This window comes from Prionailurus bengalensis, chromosome E1 (assembly GCF_016509475.1).
Source record: "Prionailurus bengalensis isolate Pbe53 chromosome E1, Fcat_Pben_1.1_paternal_pri, whole genome shotgun sequence".
Classification (NCBI taxonomy): domain Eukaryota; kingdom Metazoa; phylum Chordata; class Mammalia; order Carnivora; family Felidae; genus Prionailurus; species Prionailurus bengalensis.
In genome coordinates, this window is record NC_057347.1 from 23,356,640 (window position 1) to 23,372,754 (window position 16,115).

Below are 16,115 nucleotides of genomic sequence, written 5' to 3' on the forward strand. Positions count from 1 at the left end.
ACATGGAATAGCAAATGACCCAGCTTTTCCGAGTATACACTCAAAAGAATTGAAAACAAGAACTCGAACAGAAATTTGCACACTAAAATGCAAAGCAGCATTGCTCACAGGGGTGACCAAAAGCTGGAAGCAACACAGATGTCCACCAGTGGATGAACAGATAAATACAATGTGGGATATGCAAACAATGGAATATTATTCAGCTTCTAAGAGGAATGAAATTTTGACACAGGTCACAGCCTGCATGAATCCTGAAGACACTATGCTAAGTGAGATAAGCAAGACACAAAAGAACAAATATTGTTACCAAAAAAAAAAATCCTTTCCCCACTGCTCTGAATATTATCTTTGTCATAAATTAATAAATTAACTGACCTATGCATGTCAGCCTATTTCTAGACTATTCTTTTAGTCTATTTGTCTATCCTTGGGCCCAAACCATACTGTTTTAGATGCTGTAGACTTAGAGTAAGTCATGTTATAAGGCAGTATGATCCTTCCAGCTCTGTTCTTCTTTGACATTGTCTTGGCCATCCCTGTCCCTTTTTATTGCCTTATATATTTTAGACTCACTCTGCTTTTCAACTTCCATGTTTTTTTTTTAAATGCTGGGATTTTGTTTGGGATTACATTAAATCTATTAATCAATTTGAGGAGAATAACAACCCTTTGAATTAGGAACTATTATTATCCCCATTACAGAGACAAGAAATCTGAGGTTTGGAGAGTGTCAATAACTTGCCTAAAGTCACATGGCCAGGATTTGAATCCAATGCTGTGCTTTTCTGTGTCTGACTTCAGAGCCTTCACATTGAATCACTCCTTCCAAGTAGACAAGTATTTCTACGACTTCTGTCACTGTGTGGATATTCAGTCTCGAGAACAGAGATTGTGCCATCCATGTTTGTATCTCCTTAGCTCCTGGATAGTGCCCAGGACCAAACTCATTAAGTGATCTGTTAAATCAGTGAATGAATAAGAATCACTGGTTTCTGAGAACATAATTCCATGCTGATAGATAAATGTATTGTGCTTACCCCTTAGACACAAACACCCAAAGTGAACAGGCAAAACTACATCCACTAAAGCAACATGTTTGTTTTGTTACATTTTAACTCCTAAGTGCCTAAGTCTTACCACAGTAAATCAGATCCAGTGTAGATAGAGTTCTATCCCTGAAGGTGATATCCAAGGACAGGTGTTGGTTGGACCGCTCATCGTCCTTAACATTCACCTAACTGCTGTGCCTTCCTGCAGACCTCTATCCTGCTTGCTCTCCTCCTGGTCCAGCTGCCACAATGTTGCTGGATTGCACACTAACAGCTTTCGCAGCCAAATGATCTGTGTTGCTGGGTGGAAGGGGAGTTTGTTGGATTTCCACTGCTCTGCACCCACTTCTCTTTCAGAATAGCAGCCTTGTTTCCTTTACTGGAATTATCTCTTCTGTGCCAAGCATAGTCTGCAGGGGCCTATCTACCCCCAGGTGGGCAAATGACCTGAGCTTGACCAATCTGATGTTCCTTCCCTGGGTGCAGGATCTTGAGCAGAGAGCAAATAGCAGGGATTGGCTGGCTGCAGTGCGGACCAGCTGGCTCCCCCAAGGGGGTCGCTGTTGATGTTTCTCAGCCATGACCCCCAGTCTCCCGTCAATTCTCTGAGCCCCTAGTGGCCTTCCAATAAATTTCTTTTCTGCTTAAGTTAGTTTGAGTCGCAACCAAAAGATTCCTAATTGATACATAATCTAATACCAGAAGCGGATGTTACAAGGCTAAGCAGCAAGATTTGGGTGAAGGAAAGAATTGGTATGAGAATTCAGTAATTCTTCTTCATGTTGTAGTAAGCAATGGGTTAACCTGTTGCCTATGAAGCCTTGAGATGCATACCGTGTGCTTCCTGAGGCTTTAACATTAAAGGATATTATAAGAAAATTTCAAATTTTGGAGTGTGCTGGTAACTTCTTCAGCAAGGTCTTCCAAGGATGATTCAATTAAACTAAACCCGATCCCATCCAACAGTAAGAGAAGGGAAGAAAATACAGATTTGCTAAGAGTTGCCTTTTTGCCAATGGTTTACAGTTACAATTGTCTGGGAATCCAGGAAAATCTCAATTCTCTACCCTCAAACCAAAGTTAGCAAAAGAAAGTTACTTGAAAGAAGACAGTTAGAAGAAGCTCCATAATAGGGACAGAGACACCAAGCAGGAGGGGTCTCTCCCAGGCACCTCCTGATGCCTCAAAGAAGTCAGCACGCCCCTTGGGAAGACGCCACAGGAAGTAGCCAGTGAACAACACAACAGCAGTCAGTGCTCCACTGGGACCACAGAGCCAGCATGCCTGGGTTTGCATTGCTGCCCCACTGCATGACAGCAGATTCTTTACTGCTCCATGACCAGTGTTTGCAAAGGGGAGATGATAATGGTTCCTGTCTCATAGGGTTGCAGTGAGGATGCAGCCTTTAGAACAGTGCCGCCCCATAGTAAGCAATCAATAAATGTTGCTTCTAACATTTTAGTTGTTATTGCAAAGAAAGGGTCATCCGTGTCATCCCCACCTAGCCTGGTGTTCTAGATTATTCTCAAGTAGAGGCCAAGACAGATACTAAAGGATGGCCAGAACACCTGGGCCTATTGCCAGGCCACAGCTGTCCCCAGGCAGTTCTAGTTCAAAGCCTATGGCATGGTAAGATCCCTGACTCTTGTTACCATCCATGGCATTTGCCAGAAGGGATAAAGCAGGATCTCATTCACTTTTTAAGGGCATCATTTTGCCAGAGGAACCATAAGCCTGGTCCACGACAGTCTACGATGGTGATTTCCAGGCTCCCAGACTCACAGAAGCAGGAAGAGAGCTGATAGAACAGTGCAGCTCCCAAAAGGGGCCCCGCCCTTGATGCACATGTCTCATGGTCTGTGAAGGTTAACACAGGAGGGATTTCCCCAAAGAGACAGCAGGGGCCACAGAGGGCAAAGGGCAAAGAGGAGCCTTCTGTAGGACAGCACTAGGGAGGACAGGTACTTGTTTCGAGGAAGGACATCCATGTGATTTCTGGCAGAATATGACAGGGTGACCGTTGACAGTTGTATCCTGTCCTTTCCTTTTCCAAATGAGAGTTTTTAGTGCAATTACCCTGTTCTCCATTGCTGTTTACTAAATGCATCAGTGGTGATTAAATTTACCACTGAGCCTCACTGGACTGCATAGGACCATAGCAGCTCCCTCCACGAGGACCATGAATCACCTAGAGAACCAGACTACATGAAATCATGGCTTGTCTCTTTTGGAAAAAGAGTTCATAGAGGGAGTGGAGATTTTTTGAGGTGTATTTATGGGGATGCAGGTGGGTGTGGATATTGGGCAGTTAAAGGGGGTGGACTGTACTGGTTGGGTATTTGTGCAACTTGGCATTTTTTCACTCTTCTGATAAAGTAACGCCTCCAAATGTGGTTTGGTTGACATCATGATCCTGCTTCCAGATCTAGGGATGGTCCTTGATTCTCTTCAGCCAATCAGCATATCTAATCCCCTGGCTGTGGAAAGAAAGCCAGTGAAATTGGCTAACTCTGGAAAAAAAAGAGTCCCTCACTCCTCCCCCTCCATCTCTCTTTAATGGAAATTGGGGGAAAGGAACTCCCCTCCTCTGGATGGCTTCTTGTCAAGATGTGACATGTGCGGTCACTGTGGGAGCTGGGGAGGAGCTGGTCCTTGGTGATGTCGAACCTCATCCTCACTTGAATCCATCCTTTTCAATTACATAAGTCAATTGCGGTTTTAGCCAGTTTAAGTTAGGAGTTCTGTCACTTATAGCGTAAGGGGTTCTAACAAGTACACTAACTAGCAGGATTGGTGCTTTTATCTTTTAATAACAAGAGCTGTTATTTATCAAGGGCTTTATGGTTTACAAAGCATTTGCATGGACAGTTCTCTTGATCTCGTCACCTCCCCTTCAGGGCAGGCAGACCAGACTGTACATTATCTATCTATCATCCACCTTGTACTAGATGAGGAGACTGCGCTGGAGAGATTCTACTTTGCCCAAAGACGCCCAGCCAGTAATTAGAGGAGCTGCACCTTGAACCCAGGTCTGGTTCCAGGAAAAAAGCCTCATGCTGCAGCAGGGTCGCGCAGAAGCCATCACCGAAACACAGCAAGTCAAATGAGACGGACACGTACCCAACCCACCTGACTTCTTCTTAGCCTCAGATTCTCGGTGGCAGTGCCTGGGTTTCAGATCCTTGAACCCCAGCAGCGGTTGCTTCTGCGGGAGGGGAAGTGACTCCGTTTGAGATATCTCTGGTGCAGTCAAGCGGGAGGTCATTTTCCCTTGTGGTTTCATTGATTTTATGAGGAGGGAGTCTGTGATCTTAGTTGGAAATATTTATGTTTGAAGGAGAGAAACTTAGGGGACTCAGTTGTGTCTGTAGGCCAGTCACTCCCAGGGACCTTCTTAATTTAGTGATTCCTCCCCTCCAGCCCCCTCCCTCTGTCCGTCTTCCACGGCAGGATTGAGCAAGCGATGTATTTATGAGACTGGAGCTCCAGAGCCCACGTGGGGGAGTAAATTACAAGTGAATGTACCTCCAGGATGGGGCAGCCTCCCTCGTCCTGGTGGCACTTCAAAGCTTCCTGAAAATTCCCCAAGAACAACCAGTCTCAGCGGGGCTCTGTGCAACCCTCTGATGACTCTGCCCAGACGTTCTCCGAGATGTGCAGACCCTCATTTGTGTCCACACCCCTCTCTAGCAGTTAGCAACGCCTCTTGGCAAAAGGAGACACTGAGGCACAGGGAGGCCAAGGTTTTGAACTTAACAGGCTTGAAGGCTGAGCCCTTCCTCCAGATGTCTGTCTGGGGTTTCATTTACCTGTGCTCCATACCTGAAGTGCCAGGACTGTGTCTTGTCTATCCTGGAATCCCCGTCTCTAGCACAAATATGGCAATAGCTAGAACTCAGTACCTTTTTGTGGAAAGAGTGGACAAGTTTGCTGTCCTGGTCTTTATGCCAAATTTGATTGAAGTCCAGTTTGAATTTCCAATTCATTTAGGCCACAGAGAACAAAGAATTTAAGATGCCCATAAACACTGGATAGTGTCCAAACCGATTCCTTGGTAACTTCTAGGCACCAAAATAAAAACATTTTACATTAGTAAAATTGCTCTGTAATCCACAAGGCCCTTGTACTGGTATTCTACTGTTCACAGGCAACAACCCACGAGGCTGGTATAACTATGCCCATCTCAGAGACCAAGAAACTGACACACAGCGAGGCTGGGTAATTTGTCAAAGTCCCACAGTTGAGTGACAAAGACAGGTCTCAAACCCAGATCTTTTCATTCTGAGCCCAGTATTCTTCCCACCCAAGGGGTGTATTTCTGTTCCCGCCTTCTACGGGCACTGGAGAAGCTACTGGAGAAGAAAGCAGTTAGAATCAAGGACAGGAAGTCTCTGGTTTTGCCTGAGGCAGTGGAGCAGGAAGACAAGGACTCTCCAGGCTTCTCCCATTTCCAGAGCACCTGATACATGCCAGCCCCATGCTCCACACATACCTGCTTCCAGGGGAAGACTGTCAGGCAACCTGAAGCTTCCAGCCCCTCTCTTATGCAGACCCCCTCAACCGCCCTGCGTAAAGGGTGCCATCAATTTACTACACAGGAACACTTACTTGAAGCCCTGAGCTCATATATTTAAAAAATACATATTCGGAGGCTTACCAAATTTGACAACAGCCCTAAAAAAAATGCCTGACATTATCCACAATAAGTTGTAGAGCTGAATATAAGCTCTCAATAATAAAAACCAAATTTTAATCAACCATGCTAAAGAAAAGCCAAATTATCTTCTGACCATGGAAAACATATATTTTTAAAGATTTTATTTTTAAGTAATCTCTACACCTCATGTGGGGTTCAAACTCACGACCCCGAGATCAAGAATCACATACTGTACCAACAGAGCCAGCCAGGCGCCCCTGCCTATGGAAAATATTGCAAAATCTTTGTCATGTTGACAAGTGACCAAAAAGTATGCAGTAAAAATGTGGGGAAGACAGTATTTTAAAGAGGCATGCCTAGGTGATTTTTTTAATTGTCATTTTTCTGAATTTTGTGACATTTGTGGTATTCACCTGCTTTAACATGTGGGGTTTTGGGGGGGGGGTCATTTCTTAATTATTTTAAATTTCATTTTAAGTAGGCTCCATGCCCAACATGGGGCTTGGACTCACGACCTTGAGATCGAGAGTCACATGTTCTATCAACTGAGCCAGCCAGGCACTCCATTTTTATCATTTTTAATTCTAAATAAATGTTCATTTTGTGCATTATTTACACTTGTAATTTTGCATTCTCCTTTCTTCAAGAGGGACCTGTCAAGTTGGAAAGGTGTCAGGCCCCATACAGTTGGAGTCTGTCCCTGCATGGGTCATCTCGTTTAAATTATAAAAAAAACTCCATGGAAGGGGCGCCTGGGTGGCGCAGTTGGTTAAGCGTCCGACTTCAGCCAGGTCACGATCTCGCGGTACGGGAGTTCGAGCCCCGCGTCGGGCTCTGGGCTGATGGCTCAGAGCCTGGAGCCTGTTTCCGATTCTGTGTCTCCCTCGCTCTCTGCCCCTCCCCCGTTCATGCTCTGTCTCTCTCTGTCCCAAAAATAAATAAACGTTGAAAAAAAAAAAACTCCATGGAAGAATTACAATTCTAATTTTCATTTTGCAGATAAAGAAACTAAGGTTTAGAGATGACCGTTTTGCCCCAGATCCCAGAAAATGGAAAGGATCAAAGCCTGGTTTCCAACTCAGATTTGACTCAAAGCCCATGTTCTTCCTACTGTGTTACTACCAGTACCAGCCTTCGTGGAGATTCATTCCTGGTCCAGCCACATGATGCCTTGGGAAACTGTGGTTTGAAAATATGTCCCCAAATCCTTTGATTCTTTTTCCTCCCTGATTCCCCTCCCCTGGAACGTGGGCTGGACTTAGTGGCTTGGCGGACTTAGAGTATGGAGGAAATGATAGTGCATGACTGGGTCTTAAACAGCACTGTGGCTGCCTTCTTGCTTTCTTTCTCTTGGGTCATTCATCACAGGGGAAGCTGTCATGTCAGGGAGGCACTCAAGTAACCTTACAGAGAGGTCCTCATGGTGAGAAACCGAGGCCTCCAGCCAACAGCCATGTGATGAGCCATCTTGGAAGCAGACCCTCCCAGCCCCAGTCAAGCCTTCAGATGACAGCAGTCCAGCAATCTCACGAGAGACCCCAACCCGTGGGAGGAGCACTGTGGCCTCAGGAATCCAAATGCCCACAGTCCTGATGGGCCCTCACATTCATCTCTCGGGTGTGTGGAAACAGGCCACACTGCATCCTCTGTGACTGGAAACTCGATCTGCACGCGGTGGGCCAATTCCATGAGGTATGTGGATACCACAAAAACGGCACGAGACACTTGGTCTGAGGGAACGGGACATACATCTACAGAGGCTGGGGAAGCCACCCCACATGTCCTGAAGGAACCCCCATGCTTGGGCTGCTCCCTTGTGCGGGGACACCCACAGCGCTTCGTACACGCAGATTTGATGGTGACTTGGAGCTGCAAGAACTGCTCCGTGGGGTTTGTTGGGGGATCCAGAGCCTGACTCAAAGTGAGGGACATTGTAGGAAGGATGCCAAGACAAGGGTTTGTAGGCTTGTCAGGCAGCCATATCTGAAACAGTCTTCTCTCTGCCACCCCCTCCCCCCCAACCCACCCGCACTTCCTCCTTGTCAAATCAGCCACACTTGCTAATAGTGCGTGGAGTGGGGTCTCCCGGAGGGAATCGGTTTCCCAGGAGGTAACCTCTTTTGATTTCGAACAAGTACATTTCCTTGTGTCCATCAAAAAAAAAAATCTCCACTTTTTTGAGGTGACAAGTCTACCTGATTTATCACTGGCATTCCCAGGATATGGGGTTTTCAGTGCTAAAATGGGGACAGTACTGAGCACACGGGAGAGTTTGTCACCTATTGGCATTTAAGTAAGTGAGAAGTCATGGGGCACCTGGGTGGCTCAGTCAGCTGGGCGTCCAACTTCAGCTCGGGTCATGATCTCGTGGTTTGTGGGTTTGAGCCCTGCATCAGGCTCTGTGCTGACAGCTCAGAGCCTGGAGCCTCCTTCAGATTCTGTGTCTCTTCCTCTCTCTGCCCCTCCCCCACTCTCACTCTGTCTCTCTCTGTCTCTCAATAATAAACATTAAAAATTTTTTAAATAAGTGGTAAGTCAAATCAATGCAGATTTTTGTAAATAAAAAATTAATGTTTGGGCATTAATTGGGTGGCTCAGTTGGTTAAGCCTCTGACTTTGGCTCAGGTCATGATTTCACAGTTCGTGGGTTTGAGCCTGACATTGGGCTCTGCACTGAACGGCTCAGAAGCTGGAGCCTGCTTTGGATTCTCTCTCCCACTCTCTCTGCCCCTCTCCCGCTTATTCTCTGTCTCTCTCTCTCTCTCTCTCAAAAATAAACATAAAAAAAAAGAAACCTTAAAAACATTACTAATAATATTTATCACTCACCTTCATGAGAGTTTACAATAAGTAAAACCTTTCTACTGAATTTCTTCAGGAAAGCCTGGAGTGCTTTCAGTAGGAGGAAGTGGAAGGAAGAGAGAAAAACAGAGTTCTGTTTCGCAGACTTATCCTCCTTGCAAGTTCACTTGTATTAGCAGCACTGGCAAGTGAGAACTCACCTGAATTCAGAACTGTGCTCTTCTAGAAACACGGTAAGGTGAGAGGTAAGTTGTCCTGTGAATGCCTACAGGGGAGAACGTTATTTAATTTAAAATGCTAGCAAAGGTCTTCAAGGGACGCCTCATTTTTCACAGGCTTGCACTCCTCATGAATATGAATATCGGGCTCCAAAATCCATTGTTCAAGAAAAGTAACTTTTGTTTTTAAGTGCTTAGCTTAATTTCTATTAGGAGTCTCCATTGTAGCATGGTGTGGGAATTCGATCTTAGCCAACTCTGGAGTCCTCAACTTTTCTTCAAGGTTGTGTCTGATTTCAGGGTTTGGGGGGACCTAATGTAGCACTGAGGTGCAGGACAAGGGGGGGGCATGTGCTAATACTAAGAACAAATACTTACTGAGCACCTGTGCTATGCCGGCACTAAGCACTTTACACATCCTCTCTTTTGACCTTGGATCAGTACTGATCTGAACTATTTTTTTTAATATTTATTTATTCATTTTGACAGGAGGGAAGGGGCAGAGAGAGAATCCCAAGCAGTCTCCGCGTCAGCACTGAGCCCGACTTGGGGCTCGATCTAATTAACCCACGAGAGCATGACCCACGAGAGCATGCTCAACCGAATGAGCTACCTAGGTGCCCTTGATCTGTGCGATTTTTATTTTGCACACGAGGCACAGAGAAGGGAAGAGACTTACCCAGGCAGTGAGAGGCAGAGATGAGGTTTGAAACACAATGGCCTGGTTCTGGAGGCAGTGTGCCTAAAGTCATTCATTTAACAAGTTTTGATCGATCACCTATTACCCAAACCAGACCCACAGGACAGAGCAGTGGACTAAGCGGACAGAGACCCTTGCCCTCAAGTAGGCCCTGTCCTGGCCTCTATGCCTTCCTGCCTCTTTGTGGCAGCCATAAGACATCCACTTCCCATGCCGGTCCTTCAGGCAGCATTTTATTTTGTTCCTATTCTAGAAGACTCTTCAGGCCCAGTGGCCCTCTTTTTACATCCACATTCCTGCTAGGGAGACGGACATTCACTGTGCTGTGTGCACTGTGCTGGCCAGAGTGGGACTTTGCAGGGCTCAGATCTCTTCTACTTTCAACCTCTCAAACCCAGAGCACTTTGCCCCCATACCACGTCAGTGCCCAAGGAACAACTTGGTGGGTCCATGTCAGGCACCCCAGCATGTACACCAGCCCTTCCTGCTCTGCCGTCTGACTCTACACCTTGCTGGACATCTAGCTTGAATAGGGAACAGAGTCTAGTTCTCCATTTCTCAGGGGGTCTAGCATGCTTCTTTCCACCTCCTCGCTTTCCCCTTTTCTGTGGGCCAGAAAACTGGCTCTAACTCATCCAATCTGTTCTATGTCCTGCGTTACGTCACAGCCACAGATTAGGAGTTTTAAAACCCTAAAGCCTTCTCTGCTCTCTGCAGAAAGTCTCATCCCTCCAACTGGCTGTGTGTGACTGATTCCTAATGGCAGAGGGGTCAAGCAAGGAATTGCAGAAATATCAGGGGCACGAAAGCACTGGTTAATGTTGCACAACATCTGCCTAGCATGATTTCTGCACGTCAGGCCCTGTAAATAAATAGTTTGCATGCATTATTAATGTTCGTAAGAGCTCTGACATACACACCTCTTTGTGCCTCAGTTTACTCACTTGTAAAGTAGGGATAAAAATGGTATCCATTTCCTGATTGCTTGGGAAGAGTGAAATGAGTTAAAAGGTTTCCAAGTGCTCAGAGCAATTACTGGAAAAGAGCAAATATAAAATGTTGGCCATTATAATTATTGTAGCAATTTCTTGTCATGTTTGTCTTTCCCTTTATACCCATTCCAGGATGAAGACATGCTTTAAAAGTTTGTGTCTGCAGGGCGCCTGGGTGGCTCAGTTGGTTGGATGACCGATTTCGGCTCAGGTCATGATCTCACGGTCTGTGAGTTCGAGTCCTGTGTCAGGCTCTGTGCTGACAGCTCAGGACCTGTTCAGATTCTGCATCTCCCTCTCGCTCTGTCCCTCCCCTGCTCATGGTCTGTCTCTCAAAAAGGAATAAACATTTAAATAAATAAACAAACAAACAAATAAATAAATAAATGTTTGTGGCCGTATCCTTAGCACATGCCAGGCTCTGACACATATTCAGTACATGTTGAATTTTAACTGAATGAACAAAATGTGGCATTTTGTTCTCTCTTAAAAGATCAGATTGGAGGTGGGGAAGTCACTTGACTTCCCCTTGCCCTCCACCTTGCCCCATTCCTTGTAGGAGATTGTATTTCTTAGAATGTTAGAGCTGGAACAGATCTGGGAGATCCTGTGATCTAACCTCAGTTTATAGAGAAGGGGTTATGAGCCCCAGGAAGGAGAAGTGGCATGTCTGTGGCTGCCCGGTTAGTAGCAAAGGAGGGATTTCTTTTTTTTTTTTTTTAACGTTTATTTATTTTTGAGACAGAGAGAGACAGAGCATGAACGGGGAAGGGGCAAAAGAGAGGGAGACACAGAATCGGAAGCAGGCTCCGGGCTCCGAGCCATCAGCCCAGAGCCCGATGTGGGGCTCGAACTCATGGACCGCGAGATCGTGACCTGAGCTGAAGTCGGACGCTTAACCGACTGAGCCACCCAGGCACCCCACAAAGGAGGGATTTCTAATCCAGCAGACAGGAGGAGTTTAATCATTTCTTTTGCATGGCCAGGTCAGGGTTCAAATCCCAGGCACACCATTTGGAAGTTGTATGCCCTTGGATAAATGAAGCCTCGCTGTCCTTGTTTTCCAATGGGGACTATAATACAGAATCTGCAGGAGATGTGCATGGAGGAGATGAACTGATGTGGTAATGTCTCTAGCACATCATAGACACACTTGTTCCCTCCCTGCCTTCCCCAACTCCTGTTCTGATAGCAAACCAAAGAAACAGAAGACAGGACCCTTATTCCAGGAGGCTATCATCCAAGATACAAGTGTACGTCTTTCCAAGAATGAACAAGATGGAACAGAAATGAGCCGAAGGAAACATCAGTGCAGGGGGGAAAGTTAGTAGGATGTTTTCCGGAAGAGGCAGTCCTAGTTTTAAAGGAGAGAAATAAGGGGGTGCCTGGGTGGGCTGAGTTGGCTAAGCGTCGAACTTCAGCTCAAGTCGTGTTTTCACGGTTCGTGTGTTCGAGCCCTGTGTCCAGCTCTGTGCTGACGGCTCAGAGCCTGGAGCCTGCTTCGGATTCTGTGGCTCCCTCTCTCTCTGCCCCTCCCCCACTTACACTCGGTCTCTCTCTCTCTCAAAAATAAATAAACATTAAAAAAAAATTTAAAGAAAGAGAGAAATAAGACAGATTGCCAGAGTGTAGCACAAAGGTTTTCCAATGGGCTTCTCTGAACACCACCTGTATAAAGTAGAACTCCCTCAGTTTCTCTCCCTGACCCAGCTTTGTTTGTCCACTGCACTCACACCGCTGACTCACTCATCCGTCTTTCTGTAATTGTCTGCATTCCCAACTGGAATGTATGCTCCACGAGAACAGAGACTTCCTCTGTCTTGTGTTCAGCGTTCCTGTTCTTAGAACAATATCTAGCACATGACAGCTGCTCAGAAAATATTTGTTGCATGAATAAGGAGTGACAAGTCACAAAGGTGGGAACCAAATGGTCTTGGGAAGGAAGGAATGATCTGACTGGCAAGAGTCTATGTTTAAAATATTGAGAAATACCATGGAAGGTCGGAAGACACTCAGGGCTGAGATTTGATCACTTCCCATGGCAGAAGGAAGGCCTGTGCTGTGGGGCTGGGGGAGTAGCTTTGGTCTCTAGAAGGCCCACATTCCTGACCTTTGGCCAGGCCCCCCTCACTCTCATACCAGCTGGTGAGCCTAGAGAGATAACCTCCCCCCACCCAAGACTTCGGGTGCCTTTAGGTCAGCCCTTCACACAGGGGTCATCTGCAGTCACCGTCTTTGACTTTGCTGAGTGTTGGCCCAGTGAAAGCAAAGTGTTGGAAAGACCGGACACTCAGAGTCCACAAAGAACATAATTGAATCACCGAGCATCTTGTTTGTGTTGGGGGGGGAGGGGAGGTAAACTCTAAGAACCTTCGCCCATAAAACTGTCTGCAGTATTGAAAACACGCTTCATAAAAACTCCCCGGTGACCAGGAATGTACCCTTCTAACGTGGGATGTGACTGAAAACATCTTGAAAACCTGAATTACCCCAGGGTCGCCTACTTTGGCTGGTATACAGTAGGGGGCGCAGCTGCTACAAATGAGATTAGTTACACATTGACTCCGGCTCACTGTGTTTACAGCTTTGCACAGACACTTGGCCCTGATTCCTCACACCGAGTAGTTAGCAGGTGTGCCAGCAGAAGAACGGGGCTAAGCCAGACAGTCTGAAGGGTAACGTTTTCCTGGTTGGCATCCTATTTGACTGTAACCAGTTCTCTTTTTACAAAATCTTTTTCATCTGTATCAGTTCTCACCGTGTAAGACTAGCTTTCCTCCTGAAGACCTCACTTATCCCCGGGATCAGTGTGTGGTGTCCCGAGAATCCATGTGTTAGAAGAAGGCTGGGCTGTCCGAAATGAGGGAGCCCAAGTCCCACCCACTGGCTTGAAGAGAATCTAGACAATAACGTCTGGAGCAAGCCCAGTCTTCCCAAGAACCGGCCTTATCGGGGCTTCAAGGGAAACCACGCCTGGCTTCCCCTGGAAGTGATATACAGTCACTGGAGGAAGAGAGCTGCGCCCCGGAAATCCCAAACAGAGGGGCTTCCGAATGCCAGCCGTTGGTAGGGATGTTTGCCCGTTTAGGGACCGGCAGATGTGTGTTCCTAAGAGCGCTGAGCTTACAGAATAAGGAATGAACAAAGGGTGCCCTCCTTACCTCCAACCCCTCACCCTCTCCTAAGCAACGTGCCCCCAGGGCTGTCTCAGGGTCACCACATCCTGCTTGGATGGCCTTGGGATGCCCAAGTCACCACATGAGTCAGGGAAGGGAACATGCAGATACTTTGCTCTTTTCTGGAGTCTTGGACCTTCAGTGTCGTTGACCAGCTTGCTTCCGGTAGCAAAGCAGAGCAGTGAACTCCCAAGAAGTTCGGGTGCTCCTCATGTCTCAAGGACTTTGAGACCCCGCATCCAGGCCGACTTGGTGTCTTAGCAAAGGGAGCAGCCAGGAGGTCCCTTCTGGCCCCTCACCCCCCTCTTCCTCCCTCCACATGACTCCAGTGGATGGAGGTGCCAGAGAGGGGCTGGGAAACAAAGGTGGCTTTCACCCAGAGCCTGCTGAAAAGGGACAGTCCTGGTGGGGTCTGCAGCCCTGAAGCAGGGTGCCGTCCTGTGACTCTGGGCTCAAAAATGTGTGAAATTTCTTTTTGCTGGGTATTCTACATCAAGCGGAACCTGTTCTCAGAGAAACATTCCATTTCACAGACCCTAATGGCTTTCCTCTGTGCTGATGCATTAATGAGGCTCCGGCTCGTTCTAATCAGAAGGAAGCCATGCAGATAATTGCCTGAATTTTTAATTCAGGGTTATGATAGGGGAATCAAAGTCACACTGCAGTTGCTGAGGCTGCCTCTAGTTCCGGGCCATTGACTTTTGCAATTTTCTTTGATTTCCCCCCTCCGTCTCTTTCTCCCCACCCCCACTTCTCTCTCTCTCTCTCTCTCTCTCTCTCTCTCTGTGAGGCTTGGTGGAGACTGACAGTTTCGGGGTGGGGCAGGGTGGAGAAATAGGGACAGCCCTTGGGGTCTCCTATACAGTCTCTCTTCTTCCTCCTTCTCTTGTTAAATCCCTACCCCCACCCCAGGAAAGAGTAGACACTGCCTGCACCTGTCCCCCCAGGGCTGGTTCTGGGAGAGCGCTCTCTGCAACTAGCCTCCCCACTCAGGGTCTCCATGCCCATAAGCAAAGACAGGAAATTTGCCCCAGGAGAGGATCTCCCTTGGCAATTTACTTCTCATTTCATTTCGGTTCTTTGGGGGCAGGGGAGAGAACTGCAAAGGTGAAAGGGAAAGAAATCAGGTGACCAGAGCGGCCGCGGTGTCTCCCAGTTCCCTGCAAAGGTGATTTGCGCCAGATTGGTACTGGGACCAAGGGCAGGTGAGAAGCTGGAGGAATCCAAGCCTGGGGTCTTTCCTAAATCACCTTATCTCCCACCCTAACAATCACAGGGTGCCAGAATTTCAAATTTACGCAACTCCGAGAACTTACAGCAGTGGAAAGAGGTGAATTCAAACCGGTTGTATTCTAGGCCACCAACCAGCACCCTGAGCAAGAACCCGGAGGCTGGTACAGAGGGAGGCCCCCTGACGCTGGCCAGTTTTCCCAGTCTCCTGGACCTTGGAGTGATAGAGAATTTGCCAGGGCGAGACCCAGCTCTGCTGGCTCAACTCCAGCCAAGCAAGCTGGCTTTTCCAGGAGAGCCACTGTTCCTGCAAGCGAAGGCTGTTCTCCCAGCACCTCGGGTGCTGTCAGTAGAAACACTGTGGGCACATGTTTACACTTTAAGCCGGTAGCAGCAGAGTGACTCTTCCCCTTCCAGACTGGGCAGCTGAGTGGCTGGGCACCAGTCACGTGGCCTCTAAGAGCAGAATTTATTTCCACATCTCTGATTTTCTGTAGGTTTAGGATTTCCACTTTCAGGAGAACGAGAAGATATTGGTGCCATGACTGAGCATCTTCTAGGCACAAAAGACTTTATGCCACCCTTCCTTTGCAGCCTGCCAAGTGCCTTTGAGGAAGGGAAGGCTGCCCGTACAGATCAGGAAAATCAGGTTCACTGCAAAGAAGCAGACATTGTGCCCTCACCTTCCAATGGAAGCTTTCGTCCTGTAGAATCCCGAAGTCCCTTTACAGCTGCATTCTCAGGGCTTGGTGATGCTATTGCTAACGCTGTCTTTCCAACTGCTGGCCGCAGCTTCCAGAAATTATAAGGAGCAGTCGCCTTTTTCATGCTGATGGAATTTGACCTCCATGGGGCTTTTGTTTCCTCAATAAAATCTCGCCTCATGCTTGAACAACACCTCTCTCCCAAGAATGCCAAATCAACCATAAATATGCTCTGCAGTCATCCAAACACTAAAGGATAAAGGAGAGAAGACTAAAACCCTTAAGAACATTCCATCTCTTTCCGACCAGTGGACCTCATCTTGGTTCTGTGATATTTTCAGATACTACAGAGTATCACAAAGGATGCTTGTGAACTTCTGTTGAACTTTTAATGCAAAATCACCCTCCATTTCCTTTAAAAAAATTTTTTTAATGTTTATTTATTTTTGAGAGAGAGAGAGCACGAGCGGAAGAGGGGCAGAGAGAGGGAGACACAGAAGCCGAAGCAGGCTCCAGGCTCTGAGCTGTCAGCTCAGAGCCCGATGTGGGACTCGAACCCACGAGCTGTGAGATCATGACTTGAGCTG

At 47.1% G+C, this 16,115-nt stretch overlaps 1 long non-coding RNA gene across 1 annotated transcript; it reads right to left on the reverse strand.

Annotated features, from left to right (window-relative positions):
* Positions 1 to 1,621: 1,621 nt before the first annotated feature.
* Positions 1,622 to 15,828, reverse strand: LOC122485255. The gene is made up of 5 exons (XR_006297825.1): positions 14,911 to 15,828; positions 8,709 to 8,773; positions 4,952 to 5,110; positions 4,170 to 4,254; positions 1,622 to 3,526 (listed from the first exon to the last, which is right to left on the reverse strand). It is a non-coding gene; the product is annotated as an uncharacterized LOC122485255 (long non-coding RNA).
* Positions 15,829 to 16,115: the final 287 nt, after the last annotated feature.